This window comes from Oryx dammah, unplaced genomic scaffold (genome assembly GCF_014754425.2).
Source record: "Oryx dammah isolate SB20612 unplaced genomic scaffold, SCBI_Odam_1.1 HiC_scaffold_23, whole genome shotgun sequence".
NCBI classification, from domain to species: domain Eukaryota; kingdom Metazoa; phylum Chordata; class Mammalia; order Artiodactyla; family Bovidae; genus Oryx; species Oryx dammah.
The window spans coordinates 26,050,422-26,062,834 of NW_024070207.1; the positions used below are offsets into that span (position 1 = coordinate 26,050,422).

General features: G+C 50.9%; 1 protein-coding gene and 1 long non-coding RNA gene across 5 annotated transcripts in view; one reads left to right on the top strand and one right to left on the bottom strand.

The window, feature by feature from the left end:
- The window catches only part of BCORL1 (BCL6 corepressor like 1), a 60,622-nt gene extending 57,258 nt beyond the window's left edge, over positions 1–3,364 (bottom strand). For 2 of the 3 annotated variants that reach the window (XM_040265178.1, XM_040265176.1), the window contains exons 1-2: positions 3,285–3,364; positions 1,918–1,997 (exon numbers count right to left, since the gene is read on the bottom strand). The gene's annotated coding sequence lies outside the window, so the exon portion shown is untranslated. Of the gene's footprint in view, positions 1–916; positions 1,066–1,917; positions 1,998–3,284 lie in introns of those variants that run through there. The other variant, XM_040265177.1, reaches the window with a different exon arrangement.
- A 157-nt stretch (positions 3,365–3,521) lies between these two features.
- LOC120881471 lies at positions 3,522–12,201 on the top strand. 2 transcript variants are annotated; one of them, XR_005725313.1, is made up of 4 exons: positions 3,522–3,678; positions 4,670–4,783; positions 8,418–8,505; positions 12,166–12,201. It is a non-coding gene; the product is annotated as an uncharacterized LOC120881471 (long non-coding RNA). The 2 variants fall into 2 exon arrangements; XR_005725312.1 differs by lacking the exon at positions 12,166–12,201 and adding an exon at positions 10,342–10,505.
- Positions 12,202–12,413: the final 212 nt, after the last annotated feature.

A 12,413-nucleotide genomic window follows, 5' to 3' on the forward strand; every position in this document is an offset into this window, starting at 1 on the left:
GGGCGCTCCGAAGTCATCCCCCGCCTTTTTTCCAGGGACTCGGATAATTGCCCCTGCCCCCATCACAGCACTCCCACTCCCGAACCCAGGCCCCGCCGCCACCTAGGGGTACCCCTTACCCTACGGTTCCTGCACCCCGACACCAGGGAGAAAGCAGCCCTTCAGAGCACCCGTCGCACCTCCCCTCTGAGGTTGGAGGGTATTTTCTCCTGGTCTCTTCAGGACTTCATCACGGACAGACCCCCCCTCAAAAAAAAAAAAAAAAGCCCTTTCTCGCCCTGCCCTGCTGGTCAGCCTCCCTTCGGATCGTCGGATCCTCGGAGCAGGGGGTTGGGGCCAGGTAGTTAACAAGACCGATGCCTCCACCTCCCTTTCAGAGGAGTGGGGTAATTCCAACGGTTTCCCCCCCAGGATCAACCGACCCCCGTTTCCATGGAGACCCCCGCCCAGCCGGGAAGAAGACTCTCGGATCGTGGTGAACAAGTCTCACCTGGCTAAGGGAAGAAGGGGTGAGGAGGGGGTAGGGTAGGGCACGGATGGGGTACGAAGGTGGGAAGTGGAGGGGAGCTGTCCCAAAGGGAGGGGCGAGGGCAGATTGAGCTCCAGGGAGCGCTACGTCCGGGGACACGAAGAGGACGGCGCCCCCGGGGGGCAAGCAGAGCGGCCGCGGGGCGAAGAAGGGACAGGGTTGGGGAAAAGCGTGAGGTAGAAAAGAGCGGGTGGGGGATATGAGAAAGCTGGGGAGTCAAAAGGGGTGGAAGGGTTGGGGGAGAGAAAAAAAAGACGCACCTGTTCCCGACTCGGCTTCGCGGGGAGGCTCAGGCCGCCACCCGGACTCCCTCTAACCCCTTCAGAGCCACCACCCGCCTAATACTGCCCTGATCTGATGCCCCCTCCGCCCCTTATTGCCACCGACCTCCTTCTCCTCTCTCTCGGCGGCGGCGGCGGCGGTCGGACTCTAGGAACTGAGAGGAAGAAGGGAGGGCTCAGCAAAGCGGAGGAGAGACAGAGCCACACACTGGCAGCAGCCGCGGCGAGCGAAAGAGTGAGGGGGAGAGCGGTGTGTGTGTGTGTCTGTGTGTGCGAGCGAAGCCTGGTGGAGTGGGTGCCGGTCGCAGGGCTCGACGGGAAGTGGAGTCCGGTCGGGTTAGCGGGTGGCGCCGGCCCTCGCTCTGCGGGACTACAACTCCCAGAATGCCGCCTGCCCGGGGGGAGGAATAGGGAGGAGGAGGCGAAGGGAGGGAGCAAGCAAGAGAGGGAGGGACGAAAGCAGGGAGCAAGCGGCGGCGAAGGGGGCAGAGCCAAGCAGCCCCGGTGACACTGGGAGGGGAGGGGAGGAGGAGGGGATCGCTGCGAGGACCGAGCGGATTCCGGAGAGGGAGGCAGCGGTAGCTGCAGCAAGCCGGGCAAAAAGCTAGACTCCCAGGAGAGGCGAAGGTGCTCAATTCGAGGGGCTGCAGGAGCCCCACGCCCCCCCACCGTACGCTCCACCAAGGGGGAGGTTGAGGAAGGGAAAAGATCGGTGCACCACGGTCAGGGGTTTCTCTCTTTCTTCCAACGCTCTCCACCTTATGCCCCGACCTGACTTTCTCAGGCCACCGGTGCTGGATCCAATGTGCAAATCCGGAGACCCCCGATCTCCCCTGCCCAGCAGCACGGAGCAGACGCATTCACTCCCCTTCTCCCAGGGGCCTGAGGGAGGCTCCCCTTGCTGGCAGGGCGTGACTCCCCCCTTCTTCCCGCCCCCCCTCGTCGCCACCCCTCATCTCCCTCCCCGGAACCCCTCCCTTGAAGCCGGGGCTCGCGTCTCCCTCCCCGCCAAGAAAGGGAGTCCCTCGGGGGCGACTACCCAGCCCCCTCCCTTATACTGGGCCCTTACCCATCAGTATCCCCTTCTTTAGCGTTGCCCCCCCTCACCTAAGTAATAGTGGGGGCGACCCGAGTTGGACTGGTGGCTACTTTTCCTCCGAGACCAGCCGTCCTTGGCCACGCCGACCCTGTGTAGAGACAGAGAAGCACATTAATACTGCCGTTCCTCCCCTCGAGTTTGGATGCCCGTGGAAATGGCTCACAAGGAAAGAGGGATTGGTAGTGGAAGTGAGCTAGGGGTGAATCCCAATCCTCAAACCTCATCCCACGCGTGGAAATCCAGAGATTTGTCCTCTTCCTTAAAAGCCATCAAATCGCTTGGGGAGGGGGGGGCGTTAGTTGGGGTAAATTAGCTAAACCCCAATGTCCATGCGACTCGAAGTGACGCTACATGTAGGAATAAAGATAGGAACTAGGCTGCCGCCGCGAGAGGAAAAGTATACCCACCCCCCGCCGTCGTCCACCCCCAAACACACACCCCTAGAAGAGTCAGATGGCCGAGTAAGGCGGGGGAGGCGGTGGGAGTGCTGGAGAGTAAAAAGGTTGTGGCGGGGAGGGTCCGCGGCCCCCTGAGAGCAGAATCCAGATGCTAAAGAGGTTGGGGGGGGGGGTGCGGCATAATTGCAGACAGTGTCTCTCCGCGCTTTTCCCGGAATCGCCGCCGAACACCGTCTAACACTCGTAGTTGCTTACCAGTCAATCCCCTAGCCCCATTTGTGCGCGTGAGGCGGCCGGAGCCCGGGAAGCCCGGGCACAAACTCCGCGGAAGCTGGCCTTCGCCGCCGCCGCGCTACCACGGGCCTCCCTCCCTTTGCTGGCGGCCCCGCCGATCTACCTTCGCCCCCGGCCGAGGCCAGACCCCGCTTCCAACTCCACGCCCCTACTCCACCCCCAGCCCCCCCTCCCCTCGCCCTCTCCCCGCGAGTCGGGCCCAGCCCCTAGCACCGCCCCGCCCTACCCTCGGTCCCGAGCCCAGCAAGTGCCCCGAACTCGCCCCCCGCCCCCACGCCCAGGCCAGTCCGGCCGGGCCTGGTTTCCCCCTCCCGCCGCGCCCCGCCCCCGAATCCACGTCCTACTTCGCCACCCAACTCGGCCCGGTCCGGGTTCGGCCCGCGCCCAGGCCACTGGAGTCCCCGGTTCGGTCCGGTGTACGGCCACCCACCCCGCCCTTGCCTGGGTGCCGGCCTGGCCCGCTGCCTGCGCCCGCCGAGCCGACTCGGGCGCGCGGTCCGGGTCCCGGTCCCGGTGCCGGCCTCGGTCCCGGCGGCGTTGCCGCGTCTCGCCACGAGGGCTGGGTCCACGCAAGATCCGAACCCGCGCGGGGTGGGGGCGGCGGAAAGCAAGTTTCTTTATCTCCCCTCCGCCCCCGCCGCAGGGCCGCGCCGTCCCCCCCCCTCCCACGGCGCCCCCTTCACCTGGGCAGAGCCCCTCGCCGGCTGTCGCAACTTTGCTCTTCTCCACGCTGCCGGGGAAGCGGGCGAAGCGCGAGGAGGAGGGAGGTGGCGGGGGGTGCTGGGATCAGGCCGCTGGGCTCTGGGAGGACACGTGGGGGAGGAGGGGAAGGAGGAGGAGGAAGGGGGGGCGGGCCTGCAGTTCTCGGGGCTCCCCCTGCCAGCCCCGGGGAAGCCGGAACCTCGCCAGGCAGCCGCAGACCCCGCACTGGCCACGGGGGAAGAACGGAGCCACCTTCCCCGGCCAGCCCTTGGCTCCAGGAAGGAGGGGGGGGGCGAGCAACGCCGCTCGGGGTCGGAGAGCAAGCGTTTTCGCTCGAGCTTTCTGTGTGACTCTCTCTCTCGGTTTAGCCTCTGTGTAAGCGGGTGGTGGTTAGGGTCTTGCGTGCGCGGGGTGGGGGGCGCCCCGGCCGGACGCCCCGCCCCTCCCCCGGTCCCCCACTTCCCTAACCCGAGCGACCTCGGTGCGTGGCTCCGACGCTTGGGCACCGAGGCCGCCCGCGGGTGCAGCCCCAGCCCCGGCGCCGAAGTGGGACAGGTGCTGGGGAAGGGAAAATGCCGGGGCTCGCTGCCTCGCTTCGCGTCTCCGGGGCGTCCCACCCTTCGTGGCAACCGCCCCGGCTGCAAACCTCCCTAGGCAGACCTCAAAGGGCAGCCCCCGGCCTGGGCGTGGAGACATGGTGGGGGGGCGAGAGTGAGAGGCCCGAGGGAGGAAGGAGGAGGGGGCGAAAGGTCTGTAAAGGGGGAAGCCTGCACGACTCGGGCCAAAAACCTGGCTCGAAGAGGATTCAGCTTCTGCCCGCTTTCTCTAGGCTCCTCAGACACCAAACTGAACCCCTTGACCCTTACCCTTTACCCTAACGACTCCTTCCTAGCTAAAGGAATAAATCCTCCTACGTGTTTACATCCCAGGCTATCCCTGGGACTGAAGGACTGAGAAGCCTGCGGTCCACACTGGAACTCTGATGACTTTACATTAACTCTGAGGAGGAGAGCAGCTTGCGATGGATCTCAAGCTGCCGGCCTTCTTGCTTTCAGTCTTTGGGTGTTTCTTAGCAGTTCCAGCCCTGAGTCCCTGGTGGGGACTTCAAAGGCATGGCCTCAACCTAGAGGGTATTAGGGGAGGTGCCCAGCAGTTCCTGGAGGGTTCAGGGCATTATTGTCAACGGAATGTGAAATGAATAGCAGGAATTTGAAAAAAATCTTTATGTGCAGATATATTGATATTATTTACTATATATTCATCTATACTAAGGAAGCCAGAGGGTGATTTGGACTAAAAGGAAGCCCAGCAGGATTAATGTCTTCCTCCTCCTTCTCCCCGCCCCCCTCCCCCTCCTTTGTCCTAGGCCCAGAGGTTCCTTCCCTAAGCTATGGGGTGTCTTCTCTCCTTTGGAAGGACTTTAGAGATGGCAGTTGTGACTTGCCTGGTATGTCTGCCTCACCTGGTTTGAAGGATGCGCGTGAGTACTATGGAGGAAGGCAAGCCATGAAGGCTGCGGTGGTTTTGCTTTTGAGGCCTGGCGTTCTGCGACCTCTCTTGCTTGTCCTCACCAACCTCAAAATCTATTGCCAGCAGTGAGGACAGACTGCTTGCCATTTCACTTTGCTTGGGGAGCCTCTTCACTAGCTGTTTCACTTGACCGCTCCCATCCTGCCATGCACCCCATGCACATACATTAAAAAGTGCTTGGCCTTAGTTGCACCAAGGGAAAGTGAAGATTTGGAAATGATTTGTTTAAGCTAATCAATATATGAACTCAGAATGCATTCTTAAAGGGGGGAAATTGCCTCTATCAGGCCTGATAACGCAGACCCCACCAATTCTGCTTTGATTCACATTGGCCGTCTTCAGTGATTTTAATTAACCTGGTAATTACTGCATCTCCACGTTTTTTAAGGCCCGTAGGGCTACTTTGCTCCTTGGTTTGAGGCTGAGATGGATTTTGGACATCCATTCCCGCTCGTTTGTGTCTCACCATTTGGCTGCATCATTTATCTGGCGAAATGAAGGTTGGGGCAAGATGGTTATTTCCTGGCTGAAGCTCTAGCTTTTCTGAGCCCTTTCCTGTTGGGGGCCACACTTCCTGCCCTACAGGAGATGATGGGAAACCAAGGAGCAGGGTAGGGAGAGCTGTGGGAAACCTTGTAAAGAATGTAGATTTAAATGATTATTTTATTTGAGGCTAGAACCACAATATCATCATAATACCTTACCTTTGTACAACATCAGAGTGTTTACAAAGCCCTTTCAGTTGTGTTATTTCATTTGTTTCTCACTACAGCTCTTAATTTTGTAATTGAGGAAACCGAGGCCAGGAGCAGCTATGAACGGCTAGCTGAAGGTCACATGGCTAGTGAGTTCCCGAACCAGGATTCAACCTCAGTAATCCTGTTTCCACATATGGAGCTCCTTTTAATATGGTATGGGGCCTCCATTTCATGTCAAAAATATTCCCTTTCAGGCAGATTTGTTTTTCTAGTTGTTTCTCCCATCAATAACAGCTGGACTCAGAGAGGCAGCTTGTTGTAATGGAAAGAGGATTGTTTGGAGAGTTCTAAGAATCCCATCCCAGTTCTGTCTTGTCGATAGCTAGCAGTGGGACCTCAGGCAAGCCCTAGCATTTAAGCAGTCCCAGCCTTGTGCCAGGTAATGTGTTTTGGGTCTTCCCCATGCTCTAAAATATAGAAATCAATGCACCTGTCATACCTCCCTCACAGGCACACACCTGAGCATCAAATGAAATAATGGATGGGAAAGAATTTTGTACACTGTCAACTACTAGGCTCATACAAGAGTTATTATTATTATCATTGGCACCACCAGCCCCCTTAGATGTTGCACAGAGATTTAGGGGTGACACTGGCCTGAGCCCTGTCTTCGTGAACTGACCAGACAAAACAAGGCATTGGGGGGTGGTGTCCCAGGGTAATTTAGGCCCCAAACCAAACCTCTGGCTAAATTCATAGGATAATTGCTTCAATTCTCTGCTTTGTTCTGCAATCACAGGCCTTGTCTCTCTGGTAAAACAGCCCAGTCCTCTGACAACAACAACAATAAAATCCCAGTGGTTTAGATCTTTAGAGTGTCAGAATGAAGCAGATTTGCAGCTTCTGGTCATCCCTTCAGTCCCTGCAGTTGAAGGTGAAGTCAGTTGAAGGTGAAGTCAGGTTTGGAATCTAGGGTCTCAAGCCTGTCAAAGGACTTATGCTAAGTCACCCTACTTGAAGGCAGACCAGAGGAGATCAGGGTTCAGAAAGAGACTTGCAAATATGGGGAAAGAATGGGGCTGGTACTAGACTGACTGTGAGTTACACACACTATGTGCTCTCCAGTATTTCACTTTATCTCCTAGGTAGGGCCACAGAGGGCAATTCATTGCCAGTATTCGTATAAATTTCAAATGCACCTTATTGCCGCAGGATGCTGCTGGAGATGCGTTCCAGCAGCTCACTGCAGCTGAGGAAGGCCTGGTCTCTGCCCTCTCAGAGCCCCGGGTCTAGATGGGGAAACAATGTGTCTGGTTAAACTTAACTCTGTAAACAACTAACAACCTTTCTGGATTTTATAGCTGCAGGGGGGGAAATGAGGAAGGGGGCTAAAATCACCCCAGAGCCCTCTCCAGGTCAAGCCTCCTCCCTTCCTGAAGACTCCTAGGCACTTAACAAGGTTCTTAATCAAACAGACAGTGTTAGAGGTAGAAGGAACTCTAAGAAATCAACTGACCTCCTGAAAAACTGGCTGTGACTGCAGGCTGCCAACAAAATCAAGTCCATGAGTCTTCACCTAACTTTCAGGGCCCACCCCGATTTGATTCCAGCCTTCTTTCCTTCCGTGTCCCTCACAGGGCTTCTGTTCTCACCAAACTGGCCCTCTTGGCATTCCTTGGACAAGATGAGCGCTTCCTTGACTGTTCCCTCAGCTTTATCTATGCCCTTCTCAGCTTGTTGAAATGGCACTCAACCATTACTCAAGCCTGCTCTTTCCTGCCACCTCTTATCCCCCACTCCCTGACCCCACAGTACTGAATTGGTCCCTTTTACTTAGCACTTCTATGCTCTGCCTATCTATCTTTCCAACCAGATTTTCCCTTCCTTGGATGAAGGAACCCAGTATTTCTCATCTGTGTATCACAGCCTCCGTCCTCCCTTACCAACATTGTCCACCCTTGCATGGAGTTGGCCCTCAACAAGTGTTTGTTAAGTGAATGAATGAATGGATGATCTAATCCAACCTCTTTATTTTATAGTGGAGAAACTGAGGCCCAGAGTTAGTTTTCTTTCTAGCCAGTTATTAAAGACTCAGTTTTAGCATAATTCTCTGGTGGTCCACTGGTAGAGTCACAAGCTTCCACTATGGGGGGCATGGGTCCGATCCCTGGTCTAGGAACTAAGATCCCGCATACTGTTCAGCCAAAGAAAGGAAAAAAAAAATTAAAGACTCAGTTGTAAATTTTGGTCCTTTTTAGTCTTTCTCTTCCCATTTAGTGGTTTTATACAGTCTCTGAAGTTAGACAGATGTGGTTTGAATCCTGGGTCTGCCACTTCCTAGCGATATTACTTTGGACACTCCACTTCTTTCTGAGCCTCAGTTTCCCCATGTATAAAATGGGACCTAATAAATATCTCCTGAAAATGTTCCGAAGGTCAAATGAGTTCTTGTATGTTAAGTACTTCGTGAAGTGCCTGACCTCCAGTAGACATCCCGTAATAGTTTTCTGGTTTTTGTGTTTAACGTGAGGAGTTTTTAAAGAGTTCAGAACTTGGGAGCACCTGCTGAATTCAAACCTGGAAATAAAAGCCACAACCTGAACACAGAGAAAAAGAGAGGTGTATTTTTGAAGAGGTGAATGGAATAAAATTTAGCTAGACTTTTCAGTCAGTCAAACTATTACCTCTTCCTCCAAAGAGGCGCAGGAACAGTTCTCGGCCCAGTGGCCCACATTTGGTGGGAACTCCCCAAATTCCAGTTCCTGGAGCAGTGCATTCCTCTGGTTGTAGTGGTGATTCTGTGTTGGCTTGGGGATGCTGACCCAAGATTGACGTGCCCTACTGAAGCTACACATGCTATTCTCACCCCTATCTGTGTGCCTACAGGACACCCTTCACCTGGCCAAATCCTTCAAGCCCCGTTTCCATGAAGTTTTCTCTGAATGCTTTTGCCTTTGAACTCTTGATCCCATAGGTAAGCCCTGCTTTGCAGTTAGTTCTTTTCTGTGTTCTGTGCCTTAGTTCTACCTCTCCATCTGAGGGCAGGCACCTTGTCATAGGCATAGAAGGTGCATCCCTCACAATGCCCAGCAGCACTCAAGGACGCAACACTCCAGGAATACTTTGGGATTGTTTGACCGTAGGTGTTCAGTGGGGGCATGGGACCCTTCAAGTCTCACCCACACTCTATCATTTCCCACCCCCTCCAACCTACCCCCCTGAACACCACACTTCTCAAATCATCCACCCCCAGGATACCCCAACCTTTTCAGTAGCCATCTTCTCTCTTAGAATTTGCAAATATCTGGAGGGCAAGGGCCATGTGTTACTATGTCCTCTGCACAGCCCAGCATAGCACTTCCGACATTAACAAACTAGGGTAAGCACATGGTTTTGTTACTATAGATAACTTGGTAAAGATACCATGCTTATTTCGGGACTGTGTGTTTATATGTATTCTTGTGTGTCTGTTCTTGCTCATTAAACTTCAAGGGGCTCCAGAGGAAGAATTGTCCATTTTGGGAAGGCAGTCACAAGATAAAAAAGACAAGTTGAGACCTGGGATTTAGATTTTTTTTTTTTTAAAGCTAGGAAGCCAGTGTTCTCTCTTCAGTACATACTCAGTTTAAATGCTCATATGGGGACTTCTCCAGTGATCCTGGTGGTCCAGTGGCTAAGACTCCATGCTCCCAATGCAGCAGGCTTGGGTTCGATCTCTGGTCAGGGAACTAGATCCCATGTGCCACAACTATGAGTTCACATGCTGCATCTAAAAGGCTGACATAAAGAACAGCCTTTTGGACACAGGACGAGAAGGAAAGGGTGGGATGATTTGAGAGAATAGCATTGAAACATGTACATAATACCATGTGTAAAATAAATAGCCAGTGGGAGTTTGCTGTATAACTAGAGGAACCCAAAGTGGGTGCTCCATGACAACCTAGAGTGGGGAGGGAGGTAGGAGGCGTTTCAGGAGGGAGGGGTCACATGTATGCCTATGGCCCATTCATGTTGATGTATGGCAGAAGCCATCACAATATTGTAATTATTCTCCAATTAAAATAAATAAATTTTAAAAAGAAATGCCATATACAGTTCCTAAATATGTCTCTAAAAAATAAATAAATAAAAGACCACAGGTGCCACAACTAAAAAAAAACAATCCCGCATGTCACAACTAAGACCCAGTGCCACCAAATAAATATATATATATATATATATTTAAAAATACAACACCAAAATTTCTCAAATTTAATATACACAAGTCTTGTGGGCAGTGCTGTCAAAATTCAGATTCCAAGGCACCCACCCACCTGGGCTCTAATTGAATAGCTCTGAGGTAGAGCCTCATACTCTGAATTTCCAACAGTTGCTACTGGGAAGTTGGAACCAGAGGATTCCTAGATGACCCCTTGAAAGACATTGAGCACTCTTTCCATTTTCATTTTCACCCTGTCAGTCAGTTCAGTTGCTTAGTCGTGTCCGACTCTGCGTTTTCACCCAGGGGCCCCCCAAATTTTCACTGCCAAAGGTTTTATGAATTTTCCCCTCATAGGCCCCATTTTAAACACATGTAAATTAGTGTGTGCTATACATTGTTGCAAGGATTTTACAAATAGTAACTCAGTATAACTTTTTTTTTTAGTTTGCTTTTTAATTTTTTTAATATAAATTTATTTAATTGGAGGCTAATTACTTTACAATATTGTATTGGTTTTGCCATACATCAACATGAATCCTCCACAGGTGTACACGTGTTCCCCTCAGTATAACTTCTTAAGGTAAATATTATAATTTTCTCCTTTTACAGATGAAAAAATTGAAGTGCATAAAGGTTCAGTGACTTGCTCAAAGTTGCCCAGTTAGTAACTTTTTTTTTGACCACCCCCCATGCCATGTGATACCTTAGTTCCTTGACCAGGGATCAAACCCATGACCTCTGCATTGGAAGGCAGAATCTTAACCACTGGACCACTGGTGAAGTCCTAGTAAGTTTTTAAAATGGAGGTCAAATTTACATAACATAAACTAACAACTTTATTTTATTTTACTTTTTGGCCACACCGCATGGCATGCAGGATCTTAATTCCCCAAACCAGGATTGAACATACTCCCTCTGCAGTGGATGCCCAGAGTTTTAACCACTGGACCACCTGGGAAGTCCCTAAATTAACTAATGTGTGCAATGCAGTGCAGAGGGGGGAATAAATTAGTAATTAGGGATTAACATATACACACTACTATATGTAAAATAGGTAAACAGCAAGGACCTACTGTATAGCACAGGAAACTACTTAATATCTTGTAAAAATCGATAATGGAAAAGAATCTTTAAAAGAATATGTATATATGTGTGTGCATAACCAATGTACTTGGTGTACACTTGAAACTATCAAAATACTGTAAATTACCTATACTTCAGTAAAAAAAAAGAATAAATGAATGTTCTACAAAATCATTCCATATTAAAAAATTAAAAATCTAGAAAACATTTGTCAATGTTGGCATTAACAATAAATTCAACACTGAAAAATAATAAAGCATGCAATTGCCTGGCATTTAGTACAGTCACAGTATTGTGCAACTACCTCCTCTGCCTAGTTCCAAAACATTTTCATCACCCCAAAATGAAACTCCATACCTGTTAAACAATTGCTCCCCTTTTGACCTGCCCCTAGAGTCTGGCTACTTCCTATCTGCTTTCTGTTTCAACAGATTTCCCTATTCAGAATATTTCATTTAAGTGAAAGCATGTAATATGTGGCTTTTTGTTTCTGTCTTCTTTCATTTCAGTATCATGTTATTGAGGTTCCTCTGCACTGAAACATGTATCCTCATTCCTTTTCATGACTGAATAATATTCCATAGTATGGATGCACCACAATTTGTTTATCTGCTCCCAGCTACTAAGTTTGAAGTTGGGATCTGAATCCAGGCAGTCTGGTTTCAGAGTCTGTGTTCTTAACCCTCTGTATTCAAAATATTTATCTCCTGGTGGTCCAATGGCTAAGACTGCATGCTCCCAATGCAGGGAGCCTGAGTTTGAGTTCTGGTCAGGGAACTAGATCCTACATGCCACAACTAAGAGTCCTCATGCTGCAACTAAATATCCTGCATGCCGCAACTAAGACCCACCCAGCTCAGTCAAATAAATAAATAAAATAAAAAATATTATGAAATTATCGACTTAAATGTGATATATTTTAAGTAATAATTTTTCATTGAATAATGTATCAGATACATATAAAATTGGGCCAGAACTTCAGATCAGCCCAAGCTAGTCACACCAAGGTCATTTAATTCTGGCCAAAGCCAAAAACACTCTCCTTTGTAGTTAACCTCCACAACCACCTGCTGGTATATTTCACTAGACCTTACGAAATACCAGCATAATTCATTGATTCTCTCTCAGGCTATTATGGGTTCAGGGACCCCAGTTTGGGATTCACTGATTGCAAATCCCTGTAAGACACCCAGTCAATGGAGAGATTCTATTGAGTTGCCTATTAAACTCTACTGACAATATAGGAAGTGGGCTCATACATGTCAGAAAGGTTTTCCACACCAAGAAGCTAAATAAGAAAGGAGTTGAAAATTAACTTTTACTAAATTGGCAAATTCCGGGTTTCCCTAGTGGCTCAGTGGTAAAGAATTCGCCTGCCAATGCCAGTGACACAGGTTCAATCCTGGTCTGGGAAGATCCCACATGCCATGGAGTAGCTAAGCCCGTGCACCACAACTACTGAGCCTGTGCTCTAGTAGAGCCTGGGAGCCGCCACTACTGAGTGAACTTGCTGCAACTACTGAAGCCTAGAGCCTGTGCTCCACAACAAGAGAAGCCACTGCAACGAGAACCCTGCACACCACAGCTAGAGAGTGACC